This window comes from Scylla paramamosain, chromosome 21 (assembly GCF_035594125.1).
Source record: "Scylla paramamosain isolate STU-SP2022 chromosome 21, ASM3559412v1, whole genome shotgun sequence".
In the NCBI taxonomy this organism is placed as follows: Eukaryota; Metazoa; Arthropoda; class Malacostraca; order Decapoda; family Portunidae; genus Scylla; species Scylla paramamosain.
The window spans coordinates 1,994,240-2,013,978 of record NC_087171.1 but is presented as its reverse complement, the minus strand read 5'-3'; the positions used below and the strand labels follow the sequence as shown (position 1 = coordinate 2,013,978).

At 49.0% G+C, this 19,739-nt stretch overlaps 1 long non-coding RNA gene across 1 annotated transcript; it reads right to left on the bottom strand.

Moving 5' to 3' along the window:
- Positions 1–18,546: 18,546 nt before the first annotated feature.
- Positions 18,547–19,739, bottom strand: LOC135111310 (uncharacterized). The gene is made up of 2 exons (XR_010273688.1): positions 19,060–19,739; positions 18,547–18,953 (listed from the first exon to the last, which is right to left on the bottom strand). It is a non-coding gene; the product is annotated as an uncharacterized LOC135111310 (long non-coding RNA).

Genomic DNA, 19,739 nt, shown 5'->3' with positions numbered 1-19,739 from the left:
GTGTTTGGCGGCAGGGCGCGTGGCCGCCACGTGGCGTCTTGGCGGGAGGTGTACAGCTGTCCGCAACCCCCGCCTGGCCTCCCGTGACTAGCCCAGGACCTGAAGGGAGTGTGGCCTCAGCCCCACCTGCTGTTGGGGGCCTTGGATGGGGCCCTGTGGGGGAAGCAGGTCCTTGGGAAGCACCCGAGATGGCCGTTGGGGGCTGGCCGCCCACCCGGGACAGGAGGGGAGGGCTTAGCCTGCCCCCTACACCGCCGGGCTCACCTCCCCGTGCCGCCTCCCCGCCCCCGAGCCCTAAGGCAGCCCGCTCGTCACCTCGTCACGTGAGACGCAAGCCAGCGGAGTACGATGGTAAGGTCAGCTGGGAGTCTTACGTCGCCCAGTTCGATATGCTGGCCTTGGCCCAGGGCTGGGGGGAGGCAGAGAAGGCCCTGCAACTAGCGACAGCGCTGCGAGGCCCGGCGTTGGAAGTGCTGGGTCATCTCCCTGCCAGCCAGCGCACCTCATACGCAGCAGTGTCCGAAACTTTGCGGCGACGTTTCGGACACCGTCATCAGGCGGAGGTATACCGCGCCCAGCTTAAAAAGAGGACGCGAGAGAAGGACGAAACCCTTTCCCAGCTGGCGCAGGACGTAGAAGGGCTGGTGAGGAGGGCGTATCCAAGCGCGTCCGAGGACATGGTCGTTGTTCTGGCGCGCGACGCGTTCGTAGACGCCCTCCAGGACCACCAGCTCCAAATCTATGTGAAGCAGGCACACCCAGCTGACGTGCAGGTGGCGTTGGCACGGGCTATGGAGTTTGAGGCCTTCCTACAGACGACGACCAGCCTCTCTTCTCTTGCCCAGCCTCGCGGTGAGGTACGGGGCCGGAAGGCGAAGGTGGAGCACAAGGCGGCGTCACGGGAGGCGAGCCCGTCCGAGTTCGCCGGCCGCTGTTGGGGCTGCAGTGAGAGAGGCCATAGACGCAGCCAATGTCCGAGGGGACGAAGGACGCGCTTCCTCGATCGGCCTAACTCCAAAGCCTTCCAGACGTGCTGCGCCGCATGCGGCAAATCGGGCCACCGCTCCAGCGCCTCCCCCAAAGCCCAAGGAGGTTGCTGAGGCGGGAAACAGCAGCGGGCTGGAGGAGGGGGCGACCTCACAGCCTGCCAAGGTGCCAATGCCCCGTGCTGTGTAAAGTGCCACCTCACCGTCAGCGCAGTGCAGGTACGAGGTGCGGTTGATGGAAGGCCTTGCTGCATGACCATTGACAGCGGGGCTGAGCGCACCATCGTGCAGCGGAGGCTGGTAAGTGCTGAGTGGCTCCCGTGCACCATGGACAGGCTGTGTGGAGTAACAGGGGACTGCATGCCGTTGCAAGGCCCAGTAGACGTTCGAATAAGTGTCGGCAGCGCGGAGGTGAACCTGCCCGTGTATGTTGCCGAGCTGGAGGAAGAGTGTCTGCTGGGTTACGACTACCTGAAGAAGACCAGGGCCTGCGTAGACTTTGGACGGAAGGTGATAAAGGTATGTGGATACGATGTGCCTTTCCTTCCGGAGGTCGGCCGGTCGGAGGTAGTGACGACACGGCGGATGCAGTTGGCCCCGCGCTCTGAGTGTCGAGTACAGTGTCGACTCGCACGGCCGATGCAGAGCACGGAGGGCCTAGTGGAACCAGCCAGCGACTGTCGACTGGCTGACGGAGTGGCAGTCGGAAGGAGCCTCGTGCAAGCGGGGGAGAAGGTAGTCACTGTCTTACTGGCTAACTTCTCCGACGAGGCTCGCAACATACCCGCCGGAACAGCGGTGGGCGAGTGCGTGGAGGTGCAGCGTGCCGAGGCACCGCCGCAGGGTGAGCGGGCGGCCGAGGGAGCCCCGCTGCCGAGCTTCCTGGAGGATCTAGTCCCCGGAGACAGCTGTCACCACCCCCAGCGAGCCAGAGGAGGCCGAGGCTGAGGAGTCAGGGGTGGGCGACGGCCGCGACTCAGAGCCAGCAGAGGAACCTCAGCCCACTCGGCCGCGCAGGGACAGACGCCGCCCACGGCGTTATGATGATTTTGTGTTGATTGACTCTGAGGGAGAGATATAAGGAGAGGCAAGGTCGGGTCGACCTTTTTGTAAAGGAGGGGGTGATGTAACGCCCGGGTATTATTGTTGTTTAGTCTAAGTTGCCTTTATTTCTTTCTGTGGGATTGAGTGTGTGACGTGCGTGTGTGTGTGTCAGCTGTGCCTGGTGTCTGGCAGTGGTGCATGGATGGCGGGAGAGAAGTCGCGTGACTGCAGTGACTGGGCAGTGTGTTGTTGGCCCCGCTCTGGATAACTTGTCTTTGCGTGTCCTCCGTGCCGAGTGCCTGTTGCGTGAGCCTGAAGAGTTTGACTGTCCCTGCCTGTGTCTGTAACTGCCTGTAACTAACGGAACTAGTAAAGGAAGAAAGTGTTGCCCACTGTTTGTCTACCCGCTCTGTCTGGCTGTGCGTGAATCACGTGGGACGTGGTACCCTTAGCATCTCTTGTCTAGCCTGCTGGTGTTCCCGAGTGCTGTCCTGACTGTCGGGGAATTGTGGGCGTCTACGGGAGTGCTGAGGTTTGTGCTTTCGTAACAATAATAATAATAATAATAATAATGTCACGAGAGGGCAAGATCATGAAGATACCCAGACTGAGTCCCAGCGGAAGTGGAGGATGACGTCACACTACGTCACCTCGCCGGCCGCCTACTCTGGGGCTCGGGAGTATCACGTGACGTGTAGCAGCCCTGGGATTGGTGGCGGAACAGTTTGGGAGACAGAGTGGCGGGAGAACACTGGTGAGGGAAGAAAGCCCGCGCGTCGCCGACACTGCCTCCTGTACTTGTACGAGTATGTGCCTTTGTGAGCTGGAGCGAGGCGTCAAGAAGCCTTCCGAGGGTCGACAAGAGGCCCGGGGTGCCGAGCTACAGTATAGGACTACTGTGTAGTGTGAGCAACGGAGAATAGAGGGCCAGAAGCCGACAAGTGTGTTTTACTATTCGCCTTCTGAGGGGAGCCAGGGAAGAACACGGAGCGCCGCAGGGTAAGTTCACCGTCACGTATGCAGGAAGCACCGGACCCTAAAAGTGTAAGTGTGACGGCCCACGGGGTGGTGAAGTTACAGTGGTGTCAGGAGTGGGATGAGTTAAGTGCTAACTGTGTGCGTCGCGGTGTGTTACCGAGTGTGCGTGTGTATTGCACAGGGGAGGCGAGCAGCGGTGGTACGGGTAACGTACTTGTGGATCGCAGCGGGCGGGCGGACGGTGCAGTGTGTTTTGCCATGGTAAGCTGCGTGTTGTGTTAAGTTACGGTGCCTTACAGTAATTAAGTCAGCATGGCGGCGAAAGAAATCACACTAGCGGATGTTATGAGTGCCCTGAAGGCGCAGGGAGAGGTACAGCATGCTGAGTTGCAAGCGGTGACGAGCAGTGTAGACCGTGTATTTAAGGAGGTTATGGGGCTCGTGAAGGAGGAGTGTTCACGGGTTAAAGACGAGGTGTTAAGTGAAGTGTTCACCAAGGATCAGGTGAAGGGAGAGGTGGAAAAAGCGGCCAGTGAACTGAGGAGATATGTGGATGAGGTTGTGGCGGCACAGGCGCCTCCTGTACTCTCTCAGCATAAAGGCACGCTGTTCCGGTCAAGTGGGCGTGCTAGTGAGACTGAGGGGGGGAGTGACGAAGGGGAGGAGGATAATAGTTGTCACGGAAGCCTAAACAGCCTTTCTCCACTGGCCAAGGTGATACCGTCTCCCCTACGCTCTCCTGTAAACGTCTTATCACCTCCACCATCCCCGCTAGCCTCAGTAAAGTCGTACCCCTCTGCTGCCAGCTCCACGTCACGGAGGCTGAAGGACGGGACGAGGCGCCGGCCACAGGAGTTCGATGGAACAGTGTCTTGGGAAGCGTATAAGACACAGTTCGAGCTCTTGGCCAGCGCCCGCCAGTGGAGTCGCCCTGAGATGGCCATGCAGCTGGTGTGGGCACTCAAAGGACCGGCATTAGAAGTCCTGAACCAGCTGCCAGCTGCCCAGCGGTGCTCGTATAGTAAAGTGACGGCGACACTGGAGAGGAGGTACGGGTACCAGCACCAAACCGAGGTGTTCAGGACAAGGTTCCGGGCCAGGTTACGAGGCCCGGGGGAGACCCTGACACGCCTGGCGCAGGATTTGGAGGTGCTGGTGCGGCGTGCGTACCCGGAGGCCAGTGAGGAGATGATCACCATTCTCCTGCGGGATCAGTTCGTTGATGCCATCGATAACCAACAACTGAGGATATACGTCCAGCAGGCACACCCCAAGGACCTTCAGGAGGCCCTGGCGAGGGGCCTGGAGATGGAGTCATTTCTCTGGACGACGCGGGAGCGACCCAGCGGGAATTATGTCCCGCAGAGAGTGAAGGCAAAGAAAGGGGCCGTGCAGAAGGCCTACTCTAGCCCTTCACCGCCCCTAGGTGAGTTCAGGGGTAAGTGCTACTCTTGCGGGCAGCAGGGGCACACCAAGAGGTACTGCCCGCAGGGATCAAGTAGCGGAAAGGCTGTCAACGGCAGAGCAGGGCAGTACCAGTACAAACCCTGTTGTTGGAACTGCGGTCAGGGGCACAAGACGGCAGAGTGTGCCCTCGTCTCTCCCAGGGATAGCAAGGAGGCTGGGGGAAACGGAAAGAGGCTGGTGGAAGGGGTCGAGCGCCAGCCAGAGAGCCAGAGACCCCAGTCCGCCTAAGTTGCCGCGCCAAGGGTGCCCGGACAGTGCAGGTGGGCGGGCAAGTGGATGGCAAATCTTGCTGCCTCACTGTGGACTCGGGCACGGAACGTACCTTCGTGCAGGACGGGGTGGTGGCAACTGGACAGCCCCCGGTGGCCCAGCAACAACTGTGTGGTATTACAGGACACTGCAAACAGCTGAGGGGACCAGTGCATGCCAGAATTGCGGTTGGCAGCACGGAGGAGCATCTTCCCGTCTTTGTAGCGGACGTCGGGGAGAACTTGCTCGGCCTAGACTACCTGAAGCAGAGCAGGGCGGTGCTGGACTTCGGGGAAATGACTATGTCGGTCAGAGGTAGTGTGGTGCCGCTACAGGAGGGCGGTGTTGACGCAGAGGAGTGTGAAGCTTCAATTGAAACTCACCGAGCCCATACTGCGTCCCTACCAGAAGCTAGCCAGCGCTGCCGTCTCAGTAAGGAACAGAAGGAGGAAAGTCAAGGGTCGGAAGAGTGTGAAGGTGTACAGACGACTATGGACCCGGAAGGTCATTGCGAGGACATGCAGGGGAGTAGCACTGGGGTTCCACCTCATCTGCAGGATCTATTGCAGAGGAGTTCGGCATGCCTGTCTGGGGAACAGGTGGACAAGGTGAAGGAAGTGCTGACTCTGTATGCAGATGTCTTCTCGCAGGGAGATAATGACCTGGGCCGGACCAGTCTGGTTAAACACCGCATTCACACAGGGGATAGTCGGCCGGTTAAGTTGCCGCCCCGCCGGATTGCGCCTGCTCGTCGGCTGGAGGTGGAAAAAGCTGTGGAGGAGTTGCGCGCGCAAGGGATAATCGAAAAGTCGGCTAGTCCCTGGAGTGCTGCTGTTGTCCTCGTTAAGAAGAAGGATGGGTCTACCAGGTGCTGTGTGGACTATCGGGGCCTTAACGCAGTGACGACAAAGGACTCTTACCCTCTACCGAGGGTGGATGACACGCTTGACGCGCTCACGGGGGCCCAGTGGTTCTCCACCTTAGACTTGAAATCAGGTTACCATCAAGTTGAGGTTGCGGAGGAGGACAGAGAGAAAACGGCCTTCTCGTATGGGCAGGGACTGTATCAGTTTAAAGTGATGAGTTTTGGTCTGGTGAATGCCCCGGCCACCTTTGAGCGTCTAATGGAGCGTGTGTTGGATGGGTTGCTGTGGAAAAGCGCCCTGGTGTACTTGGACGATGTGCTAGTGTACGGGAATTCGTTCAAGGGGGCTCTGGAGAGGCTTAAGACAGTGTTAGACAGGTTCAGGGGGTGCAAATGTGAAACTCAGTCCAAAGAAGTGTAGCCTGTTCCAGAGGGAAGTGCCGTTTCTGGGTCACATAGTGAGTAGTGAGGGAGTGAAAACAGACCCTGGTAAGGTAGAGTCAGTTAAGGAGTGGCCAGTGCCGCGCAGTGTGACGGAAGTGCGCGGGTTCCTTGGGTTGTGTACGTACTACCGGAGGTTTGTGAAGGGTTTTGCGCAAATTGCGGTGCCACTCCATCACTTGACTCGTAAAGGGGCATGCTTTCACTGGAGCGAGGACTGTCAACGGGCCTTTGAAACTCTGAAAGAGGCTCTCGCTAACGCCCCTGTGTTACCGTACCCGGATCCAATGAAACCATACGTGTTGGATTGTGATGCGAGTGCTGAGGGAGTAGGAGCCGTCTTGTCCCAGGAGAAAGACGGACAAGAGTGGGTCGTCTCCTACTTCAGCAGGAAGTTCTCATCCCCTGAAAGGAACTATTGCGTCACTCGTAAGGAGTTGTTGGCAGTGATCCTGGCCATTGATCACTTCCATCCTTACTTGTACGGGGCCAGATTCAAGATCAGGACAGACCATGCTGCTCTGAGGTGGCTGAAAACCCTCAGAAACCCGGAGGGGCAGCTGGCCAGGTGGATTGGCAAGCTGGAGCAGCATGACTACAACATCGAATACCGGCCTGGAAAAATGCATAGCAATGCTGACAGTTTGAGTCGCCGTCCTTGCGACGGTGACTGCAGGCATTGTAGACGCCATGAGACTGAGCCTGTGTGCGTGAAGGCTGCCGGTCTTGTCAGTGACACTGAGTGGGGAGAGGACCTCAAACAGGCCCAGCGACAGGACGCTGATATCGGGCCCATAGTGACACTGCGGGAAGAAGGCGAAGAAAAACCGCCATGGGAAAGCGTGGCCCCGCTAAGCCCTGCCGCCAAGGCGTTGTGGCAGCAATGGGCAGTGTTGCGAGTGAGTGACGGTGTGCTGCAACGGCGGTGGGAGTCATGTGACGGCGGTGTGGCCTTCTGGCAAACAATTGTCCCTGTGAATATGAGGGAGGCCTTAGTGCGCGAGGCTCACGGTGGAAATGCAAGTGGTCACTTCGGTGTGAGGAAAACGCTAGGGCGGTTAAAGCAGCGGGTTTATTGGGTAGGCATGCGGAAGGACGTTAGTGAATGGTGCAAAGTGTGTGACGTGTGCTGTGGGAAGATGGGCCCCGGGAGAAAGACAGTTGCTCCCTTACAGGTGTATCAGGTTGGGGCACCTGTGGAGAGGGTGGCAGCGGACATCCTGGGTCCGTTCCCTCAGACACTGAGAGGTAACCGCTTTGTGTGTGTGACCATGGACTACTTCACTAAATGGCCGGAAGCGTATCCGCTGCCAAACCATGAGGCTGCCACCGTGGCAGGTGTGTTATTGGACGAGTTCTTCGCCCGGTTTGGCGTGCCGCACGAGCTGCACTCTGACCAGGGCAGGGAGTTTGAGTCGGCAGTATTCCGGGAGTGCTGCCAGTTGCTGGGCGTCAAGAAAACTCGTACTACACCCCTGCGGCCGCAGTCGGATGGCATGGTGGAACGCTACAACCGCACGTTGGGGCAGGAGTTGGCCAAATATTGCCAGGAAGGGCAGGAGGACTGGGACTTAAAAATCCCCCTGCTTCTCTTGGCCTACTGGTCAGCCGAGCATGAGGTGACCGGTTACACGCCAGCCCGGCTGATGTGTGGGCGGGAGCTCCAGCTACCAGTGGACCTCGTGACTGGCAGGCCGCCGGACGAAGACCTGCCCACTACCATCACCCAGTACGCTACAGCCCTACAGGACCGTCTCCGGGAGGTGCACCATCAGGTGAGGGGTAACCTGAAGGTGTCCGGTGAGGCGATGAAGGACCGGTACGACCGCCGGGCAACGGCACCACCCTTTAGCGAGGGGGATCAGGTGTGGCTGCACAACCCTCGGCGTAAGAAAGGATTGTCCCCTAAGCTCCAGAGCCCCTGGGAGGGGCCATACGTGGTGGAGAAGGTCATCTCGGACGTCACCTTCAGGATACGCCAAGGGCCAAGGAAGCGGGCACTGGTGGTGCACGCTGACAGGCTCTGGGGTTACCATGGCCCTGGAAGCTTCTCCTGGGGAGAGCGAGCTGCTCTCCTGACCAGTGACGAAGAGGAGGACAAGGACAAGGGCCTTGGGGACGACGAGCCCCTGGTGATGGAGGATGACGGAGACCTGGACCTGAGAGAGCCTGAGCCGCTGGTGATGGAGGAAGGTGGAGCAGATGAGTTGTGTCCCTTGGAGGGGGCACTGGCGGATGTCGACGCTGGACCTGTAGTAGGGAGACCCAGACGGGAGCGGCATCCACCCAAATGGAGTGAGGATTATGTTCTTTGTTGATTTTTGATATACCTAAAGTTGAAGTATTATTTTCTTGTTTTCGGGGGTGTATCTGTAACCTAAAGGGAATAGAGAGAGTTGGGGAGCGAGGGCGCTCAGTCTCTTTACAGGAGGGGGTAGTGTCACGAGAGGGCAAGATCATGAAGATACCCAGACTGAGTCCCAGCGGAAGTGGAGGATGACGTCACACTACGTCACCTCGCCGGCCGCCTACTCTGGGGCTCGGGAGTATCACGTGACGTGTAGCAGCCCTGGGATTGGTGGCGGAACAGTTTGGGAGACAGAGTGGCGGGAGAACACTGGTGAGGGAAGAAAGCCCGCGTGTCGCCGACACTGCCTCCTGTACTTGTATGTGCCTTTGTGAGCTGGAGCGAGGCGTCAAGAAGCCTTCCGAGGGTCGACAAGAGGCCCGGGGTGCCGAGCTACAGTATAGGACTACTGTGTAGTGTGAGCAACGGAGAATAGAGGGCCAGAAGCCGACAAGTGTGTTTTACTATTCGCCTTCTGAGGGGAGCCAGGGAAGAACACGGAGCGCCGCAGGGTAAGTTCACCGTCACGTATGCAGGAAGCACCGGACCCTAAAAGTGTAAGTGTGACGGCCCACGGGGTGGTGAAGTTACAATAATAATAATTATAATTATTATTATTATTATTATTATTGTTATTATTATTATTATTATTATTATTGTTATTATTATTATTATTATTATTGTTATTATTATTACTATTATTATTATTATCTACTTATACTACTTATAATAATACTACAACTGCCAACACTAGTAATAAGGGTGATGATGATAATAATAATAATAATAATAATAATAATAATAATAATAATAATAATAATAAATATTATTATTATTGTTATTATTATTATTATTATTATTATTATTATTATTATTATTATTATTATTATTATTATTATTATTATTATTATTATTATCATCATCATCCTTATTACTAGAGTTAGTAGTTGTAGTATTAGTATAAGTAGTAGTAGTAGTAGTAGTAGTAGTAGTAGTAGTAGCAGTAGTAGCAGCATATGAGAGAGAGAGAGAGAGAGAGAGAGAGAGTGTGTGTGTGTGTGTGTGTGTGTGTGTGTGTGTGTGTGTGTGTGTGTGGTGCGTGAGGATTAACATCAGTTCACCACCTCACCCACACCTTCCTGGTCATCAAATCTAAAGTAATACTGCGCTGCCAGCTTTCCATCAACCAATCTCAGGTTTTGAAGGACATGATATTCCCTACTCCTTCGCCAATTTATGTGAGATAGAGTATACTACTACTACTACTACTACTACTATTGGTACTACTACTACTACTACTACTTTTTGAAAATTAAGGAGATATCAAACTATTATATTTATCGTATGAAATAGTTATCTCCAAGAAATAATATGCAAAAAAGAGGTAAATAGGCTTTCTATTTTTATTTAGTCCATGGTGAATGCCATCATGTATGAGGATGCCGACACAACTCGTCGCTCTGTATTTCGATATGGAAGTCAGGCGCGAAATATTATTATGAATGTCTATCACTATTTCAGCAGAAAGTGGGGAATTGATTCTAGCATAGATGTGTTTGAGAAGACTTCTAAGGCTACCATTGTGTCCATTAACATGCTGAAAGTATCAAGAGACAGGCATCTGAGTGCGGCAATGAATCCTTCTCTTGACCTGTGCATTGTACGAAGAGATCGAGAGTTGGGGGTAACCTTAACAACTTTGACAAAGAATGCATCCGCAAAGAAATTCTGTCCTATGAAAGAGGAGAACTGCCAACATTAGAAGATCTGCTGCAAAGTGAAACAAGACCCAGCGAGGTTTGAAAGTGGAAAAACAACACTATGGAAAACTGTGAAAGATTTCGCCATAAGAAAGTGACAAGCGGAAGGGCTATTTTGATCGAGCGAGATGATATAGTGATGGCACGAACTGAGTACCTGAGATTAATAGAAAAGAACATAAAATGTAGCCCCACCAAACGACGACCAGGAGTGTTTCTTGATGAAATATGGATCAACCAGAATGAATGTGTTGGGAAGTGCTGGACAGTGGCTGATGGATCAGTTGGACCCAAACTTAAAACTGGTAAAGGCTCTAGGTTCATCATGCTGTACGCAGGAAGAGAACAAAATTTTGTTCAGGGAGCCTTTTTGTTGCTTAGGTAAAAAAAGTGGGGTCAAAGATGATTATCATGATTCAGTGGATCATGATAAATTTAAAAATTGGTTTAAAGAGCAACTGTTGCCAAATATAAAAGAAATATCTTTGATCATAATGGACAATGCTTCATACCATAGCAAAACTGAAAATAAGGCTCTAACCTGTTGCAACAAAAATTCTTGCCACACAGTTTTCCCATTTCTCTTTGGTAATAGACTCCACTTTTTTTTTTTTTTGTGTGTGTGTGTGTGTGTGAGTACTCTTTTCGGAGTCAGACATTGATTCGAATTAGCGGTACGGACATAAGATTCCTGGAGTAGCTTGGGCTTTGTGTGTTGCGAATCATCAGGTATAGAGTTATCATTTAACTATTTTAATACATCTTTGCGTGTATTTTGTGTAGGTGCTTTATTTAGCATCTTGCAATGGTGTGCTGCATCGCCCAGTATGATTAGTGAGTTCGGTGGAATGTTTGATAGAAATTGATTTTTGAGCCAGGCAAAAAATCTTTTCATGATTCGTTGCATTATGATAATCTCCCTTATTTCCATTCGGCGATTTAAACATCAACAAATCCCCCAGCACAAAGCCACCTTTTCCACCTGCGTCCACAACAATGAATCTTGCTCCCCTACCCGTTTTCAGATTTGGGTTCATCTTGCCATCATCAGTGGTCCATTACCTAGATACACACTCATTTTGGTTCATACACGTTTCATCTATATGTATATTTCTGTGCGAGGGTGGCTGGAGTCTGTTTTCTTTTATTTTCCTCAAATAGCTGCAGCAGGCCACAACTATTTCCTACTTTTCCATAAGTATATGACGTCCACTTTGTGCTCTTTTAAACTGATAGCCCAGTTTTTCAGTAATCTGTGCAGAGTCGTTCTTTCCCCTTAAAGTTCACTGGGTCTTCCTTCACTTCCGCTAGCAATCTGTCCAAATTTGGTATCTCGCCGTGTTCATAAAACGAGGGAATAATACAACACATACATATCTCGTTAAAGGCGCCGACACTGTCCAGCACAGGGTAAGGTTTGTTTACTTTGGAAAGGGGCAGCGACCGCACCGATATCTCCATAACCGTCGAGGTCTCCTGTTCAACTTGAGCTTCTGTGTAGAACGGATACAACTTCCGGACGTATTCATGTACTTGAAAAATGACAACTTTCACTTGGCTGATACATTGCAGACTGGACACTCCATGCTGCAAATTTTCACTCATCATGTAAGACTGCTGCAAAAATAAAGAAATGATTGTGTTAGTATTATTATTTTCTTTACCTTAAGTATATCTTTCAGCTGTATCTTAGTAATAGTATACAAACAGTAATTGATTGTCTGTATATTGTACATACCTTGGAAATCAATGCACGAATAAAAAATAGGATGCGAAAATGTGTGTTGTGACCCACCATCTCACTATTTATAAATTACGTTAGAGCCGCCAAGTCTTTCTATTCACCAAGTACTGCTACTTCACTCACATCACTCAAGTTAATTTCCCGAGTGGTTAGGCCATAGGTTTGAATGGGGTATGCCATAAACGCAGCTCTAAAAAAATTATAATTAATGATAAACCAGTAAGTGATTATTCCAACTACACATGTAGGCAAAAGCAATAACTTCACAACTTATTGCAACTCAAGTTAACTTAAGAAGTTAACTTGAGTTAACTTCTTAAAGTTAACTCAAGTAAATAGATTCAAGCAAATCATGAAGTCCTACACTAGACAGTTAACTACACATTGTATCAGTTAATATGGAAAACTCACTTAAAGACACACGGAACTTGGTCCATCACGTAATACAGTAACACTCTCTCTCCATCACTAAACACATAAGATAGTGGCAGACGGCTCTGCCTTAAAAACAGAGGCAACACCGGGGAGGCTACCGCCTCGAGAGAATGAAGGAAAGATAACACCAAATCCTACTCCACCTTCGGATTTTGACCCGTCCATGAATACAGGGATGTGTGGAATAGTGTTCCAAGAATAATGCACGAGACAAAATCTGGTAACAAGTTCTTAATAAGAATGTCAGCGCCGTAGAGAGAAATGGGTGGGAATCGCCAATAATCATCTCTAGGAGACCTACAGGAACATATGGAGACTGAAGGTGCATTTAATATCACCACAGCAGATGCAATTCTGAAACCGAAGGGTTTAGGTGAGCTTGGGTGAAATGCATATAGTTGAGAACGTGAATCACGGGAGACGGCCACACAAGAAACGGACTCGGGAAGACGTTGGACTCTATACCATCAATTTAACAATAAGCACTGATGACACAAGTGGAATGACACCAGCATCTACTAGTAAGCTAGGGACTGGGATGAGCGGAACCCACCAGTCGCCAGGCGAACACCGGCATGGTGCACTGAGTCCGACACACGAAACCGAGCATCAGTAGCAGAATAATAAACCTCACACCCATATTCCAACTTAGAAAGAATAAGAGTTCGGTTCTGTCCGTCAGTGCCCCAAGAAGTAAGAGCCAAGACTCTAAGGAGTGACAGCCCCTTCATGCATGCTACCTTAATATAACGAAGGTGAGGTACCCAAGTCAGGCGTCTGTCAAATATAAGTCCCAGGAAACGAGTTTCCTCCACACAAGATATTCTTTTATCATATAGATACAGATCTGGGTCAGGGTGAGCACCACGAAGTGGCAAAAATGTAAAGCCACAGTTTTCGAAGCCGAGAAACGAAATCCCCAAGTTGCAGCCTACCCTATTAATTACTAACTGCAATTTCCTCTCAATCAAAGGCATCCGTGGCGCAGAAAAGGAGACTGACAAATCATCGACATATAAGCTAGGTACCATGAACTCCTTTTGGAAGCACACCATTGACACTGTAGCTACAGCAAAAAGTGTGACACTGAGTATACTTCCTTGTGGCACGCCATCTTCCAGTGGATAAACTTCAGACAGAACGCCCCCATTCCGTACCCGTAAAAAAACAATGAAATAAAAAAAAAAAAATGCATAAAAATAGGGAATCGGCCACGGAGACCGAAGTCGAACAGAGTAAGTAAAATGCTGTGGCACCAAGCAGTGTTGTATGCTTTTTCCAAATAAAAAAAAATATTGTAACCTGATACTGTTTACACGCGAATGCTTCACATATAGAAGATTCTAGAGACAAAAGAGCGTCAGACGTGGACCTCATTTTCCGAAAACCATACTGAACAAGTGACAAGTAATTGCCTTTCTCCAAGAACCACATAAGCTTGAGATTTGCCGTCTTCTCCAGCAACTTACTAATGCATGAGGTTAAGGAAATGATCTTTTCTAGGCTTTGGAATGGGGATAATTACAGCAACATCCCAAGAAGAAGGAAAATCACCGGTATTCTAAATAAAGTTATAGAGGTCAAGTTAAAAGGTAAAAGCTTCATCGGACATGTGGTGTAAAAAGGAATATGGAATGTCATTGGAGGCTGGGGACAAATCATGGCACCGGGACATTGTCTTTCCACCAGAGGAGGCAAAAGTAACACCAACAGCTTCCAGATGTCAACGAAGATGTACCATAGGCGCATTAGGATCCTTTCTGGAGACACTAGCAAAGTGCTCAACAAACAGGTCGGCAACCGTTTTAGGGTCTGCCACCACCTCTCCAGCATGAAACAGGTGGTGGAGGTGCAGAATACTTCCCACATATCTTGCAGACTCTGTTGAAAACCTCAGTGAATGGAATGCAAACTATGATGGAGGAGAAATAACTTTTCCAAGACTCCTACTGAGCCGTCTTTAAAGTGCGACGCGCGCGGACATGCATTTTTCGGAAAGCCCCCAAACAGTCGATGTCCCCATGATGTTGTCAAGGGCGAGAAAAGGCAGCATGCTTTTCTCGAACAGCAGCTGTATTATCCGCATTCCACCAGGGAACAGGACATTTAGGAAACTGGCCAGAGATCTTAGGGACGGACTGAAGAGCAGCAGATGCAAGACATCAGTGAAGTATGTTGCAGCCTCATCACAATTTCCTATTTCATCTATTGAGAGAACAAGAGTACTGAGTTCCGTGAATAGTTGCCTTATCTAGACGCCACTGGGAAGGACGTGGCTGTCATGCAGAATCAGTTGACTCTAATGAAACTGGGAAATGATCACTTCCATATAAATCTGGTAAAACATTAAAATAAAAAAAAGGAGAGAAAGACCTATTGCTGTGAAGTACCGGTTTGACTATGGAAATGAGTCATTTTCCAGAGTTTGAAATTTCTGATGCTGAATCCTCGTTAAAAGAAACAATTAAAAAACCAAGAAGATTGACAGTGTCATCTCACAAAGGATGGCGACCACTGAAGTCTTCCAATAAAAGAAAAGGAGAAGGAAGAGTATTGAAAACGTTGTCAAGTTCATTCCTTTCAACAGGAATACTGAGAGGCAGATACAGACTTCACAATGTATAGAAACGATTTATAAAAACCTTAACAGCAACAATCTGCAGCGGCGAGTGAACCTGAGGGTGGATAAAAGGAAGCTCTTTTCTAACAAAGATGGCAGTGCCACCATGGTGGCCTTGACCAGGAAATGGAGTGAAGAAAGCACTATACCCAGGAGGACTGAAGTGAGTGGATTTTAAGAGTTTTGTCTCTTGCAAACAAATACAAGCAGGAGAAAACCTAAAGATCAATATCCGGAGTTCCTCCCAGGAGGCACGCAAACCACAATTCCATTGCAGGAGCTAGAATTTTGCTACTTTGAAGGGGTCTTCAGGGAAGCCTGTCTATAAGAGCAGTATGAGTGGAACCCCCCCCAGGCATGTGAAGCATACTCCATACATGGACGGATAAGGCCCTTGTACAGAGTTAGCAGCTGGGGGGGTGAGAAAAACTGGCGGAGACGTCTCAGAACACCTAACTTCAGATAGCTAAAGATAAGATGTGAAGTTTCCAGTTCAGATTATAAGTAAAAGACAGACCGAGGATGTTCAGTGTAGAAAAGGGGGACAGTTGAGTGTCATTGAAGAAGAGGGGATAGTTGTCTGGAAGGTTGTGTCGAGTTGATAGATGGAGGAATTGAGTTTTTGAGGCATTGAACAATACCAAGTTTGCTCTGCCCCAATCAGAAATTTTAGAAAGATCAGAAGTCAGGCGTTCTGTGGCTTCCCTGCGTGATATGTTTACCTCCTGAAGGATTGGATGTCTATGAAAAGACGTGGAAAAGTGCAGGGTGGTATCATCAGCGTAGGAGTGGATAGGACAAGAAGTTTGGTTTAGAAGATCATTAATGAATAATAAGAAGAGAGTGGGTGACAGGACAGAACCCTGAGGAACACCACTGTTAATAGATTTAGGAGAACAGTGACCGTCTACCACAGCAGCAATAGAACGGTCAGAAAGGAAACTTGAGATGAAGTTACAAAGAGAAGGATAGAAACCGTAGGAGGGTAGTTTGGAAATTAAAGCTTTGTGCCAGACTCTATCAAAGGCTTTTGATATGTCCAAGGCAACAGCAAAAGTTTCACCAAAATCTCTAAAAGAGGATGACCAAGACTCAGTAAGGAAAGCCAGAAGATCACCAGTAGAGCGGCCTTGACGGAACCCATACTGGCAATCAGATAGAAGGTTGTGAAGTGATAGATGTTTAAGAATCTTCCTGTTGAGGATAGATTCAAAAACTTTAGATAAGCAGGAAATTAAAGCAATAGGACGGTAGTTTGAGGGATTAGAACGGTCACCCTTTTTAGGAACAGGTTGAATGTAGGCAAACTTCCAGCAAGAAGGAAAGGTAGATGTTGACAGACAGAGCTGAAAGAGTTTGACTAGGCAAGGTGCAAGCACAGAGGCACAGTTTTGGAGAACAATAGGAGGGACCCCATCAGGTCCATAAGCCTTCCGAGGGTTTAGGCCAGCGAGGGCATGGAAAACATCATTGCGAAGAATTTTAATAGGTGGCATGAAGTAGTCAGAGGGTGGAGGAGAGGGAGGAACAAGCCCAGAATCGTCCAAGGTAGAGTTTTTAGCAAAGGTTTGAGCAAAGAGTTCAGCTTTAGAAATAGATGTGATAGCAATGATGCCATCTGGTTGAAGTAGAGGAGGGAAAGAAGAAGAAGCAAAGTTATTGGAGATATTTTTGGCTAGATGCCAGAAATCACGAGGGGAGATAGATCTTGAAAGGTTTTGACATTTTCTGTTAATGAAGGAGTTTTTGGCTAGTTGGAGAACAAACTTGGCATGGTTCCGGGCAGAAATATAAAGTGCATGAGATTCTGGTGATGGAAGGCTTAAGTACCTTTTGTGGGCCACCTCTCTATCATGTATAGCACGAGAACAAGCTGTGTTAAACCAAGGTTTAGAAGGTTTAGGACGAGAAAAAGAGTGAGGAATGTACGCCTCCATGCCAGACACTATCACCTCTGCTATGCGCTCAGACGGGTCTCTGACACGGAAGCAGTAGTCATTCCAAGGAAAATCAGCAAAATACCTCCTCAGGTCCCCCCAACTAGCAGAGGCAAAACGCCAGAGGCACCTTCGCTTAGAGGGATCCTGAGGAGGGATTGGAGTGATAGGACAAGGTAAAGATATGAGATTGTGATCGGAGGAGCCCAACGGAGAAGAAAGGCATAAGCATAAGCAGAAGGATTAGAGGTCAGGAAAAGGTCAAGAATGTTGGGCGTATCTCCAAGACGGTCAGGAATACGAGTAGGGTGTTGCACCAATTGCTCTAGGTCATGGATGATAGCAAAGTTGTAGGCTAGTTCACCAGGATGGTCAGTGAAGGGAGAGGAAAGCCAAAGCTGGTGGTGAACATTGAAGTCTCCAAGAATGGAGATCTCTGCAAAAGGGAAGAGGATCAGAATGTGCTCCACTTTGGAAGTTAAGTAGTCAAAGAATTTCTTATAGTCGGCGGAGTTAGGTGAGAGGTATACAACACAGATAAATTTAGTATGAGAGTGACTCTGTAGTCGTAGCCAGATGGTGGAAAACTCGAAAGATTCAAGAGCGTGGGCACGAGAGCAGGTTAAGTCATTGTGCACATAAACGCAGCATCCACCTTTGGATCGAAAATGAGGATAGAGAAAGTAGGAGGGAACAGAAAAGGGGCTACTGTCAGTTGCCTCAGACAGCTGAGTTTCAGTGACGAAAAGAAGATGAGGTTTGGAAGAGGAGAGGTGGTGTTCTACAGATTGAAAATTAGATCTTAGACCGCGAATGTTGCAGAAGTTAATGAAGAAAAAGTTGGGGGGGGTGTCAAGACACTTAGGGTCGTCGACAGAAAGGCAGTCCGACCTGGGGACATTTATGGTCCCCTCCCCAGATGGGGACTCCGAGGCTGGTGTAGGAGTCGCCATGATGATTTTAAAATTTTTGAGTGAAGGGTGTGTGTGTTATTAGGTGCTTGTAGTTTTGTGAGGAGGAAGAGAGTAGTCTTTAGAAGGCAGTCTGTGACTGCCCCCTTGCGTTGTGAGGCACAAAGGGAAACGTTCAGTGAGGTCACAGCTGGGTTTAATGATAAGTTCACAGCACCCCCTGAACAGTGCTTTAGACCTCACTGGGAGTAATTATCGTTTCGGCAGGTGTCTACTGCCTCCTCCTTAGTTTGGTCCCTCATTAGCCACTTTGCTAGCATGAGTAGCCCTCTCCCCGGAGCAGGAGCCGAAGCCCCACTCTAGCCTCACTCGCCATCTCATAGGGACACACAAGCCTCCCCACCACGACAAGTCGGTTCCCATTAGGGAGTGCATGGACAGGAGGAGGTCAGGTGTGTTCGGCGCAGACTTTGATTTGCAATAAGGATTATTGACTTATTCTTTCTTGATGTGTTCATGATTTCATACATACATACACTCGCGTGACTTTACATTCCTTATATTATTATGATGTTTAATTACATTGTATATAATATGTACTACAAATTAAGGGAAATCATTCGGACCTTAATCGAACAACTAGCCTCACAATGATGACCGCAATGACCCGGGCCAGTTTAGTGCCCTCTAAGGGGTGTGATGTTCCCTTGTGGCAGACGATAATTACAAATCCTATCACTGGATTAAGAGAAATACAAATACTGACACTTTTATGATTTTTAATAAATAATGGAATAATCCGAAATAATAATAATAAAAAGAAAGGAATTCAGAAATACAAAATAAATGGTAGCGTACTCTTCAGTTACATAATTCAGAAATACAAAATAAATGATAGCGTATTCTTCAATTACATAAAAACTACGATGGAGATATTTTCGCGACTACTGAATTGCGGGGGAGACCAGAGAATAAATAAATAAATAACAAATATATACCCAAAAAGTATGTATAGACCTGAGGACAGTCTCACACGGTGATCTCGAACCAGGTGGTTTCACTAGTCCCGTGGAGAAAACCAACAAAAAAAAAGAACAAAAAAAATGCGAATATCTATCCACTCAGAAACAGTTTATCAACAGGAATATCTGAGGAGAATCCGAGAGGGTCTGAGGAGAATCCGAGAGAGTCTGGCTTTAGTAAAATTATTGCTAAATAAACACTTACTTAATATTACAGGAAATGGAGGAGGAGATTATCAGACTGCATGCTCACCTGAGGAGAATCCGAGAGAGACTGGCTTTGCTTGTGAGGAAATCAGCGGGAAACTAAGGATAAAGGTTTCCAATGGGGAAATTTATTAAGAGTTATAATTTTGTTTTTAGTGGGGGGGGGCGACTAGGTTGTGAGTTCAGGGATGAAAAATATGAATAATTAAGTTACTGTTTACTTTATAGTTGTTACTTTAAGAAGTTTAATTCAATGGACTTTTGAAATCAATTGGGGAATTAGTCAAAGTCTGGTATCTCTTCTCGGCTTGCGTAGCAACAGGGGTAACAGGACGGCGAAGCAAAGAAGACTTATCAGATTCGTCAACCTCATTGGCGCGGCGTAATTATCTGGGATTTGTTTGAGCTGGTTTAAGACCTTACCATTATAAAATTAATTTTATCGTATTAAGGGCTCCCCATTCTCTGGGATTAGGTGAAAAATTCGCCTCTATAACCTGGCCAAGCAAGAGAAATTACGTTTATTCACGGGGTAAATTTTGTTATAGAAGTGGTCAACACAGTGACGCTGAGAGGGGGGGGGGAAAGCAAGGACAAAAGGACACTGAGGAGAGGAGGGGAAGGGGGGGGGTTAGTCACATGGTACTGAGATTCTGGTCATCCCCGCACATTACATGGGCCTTAATCTAGGAAAAAAGTAGAAATATACATAATTAATTTTCCAGC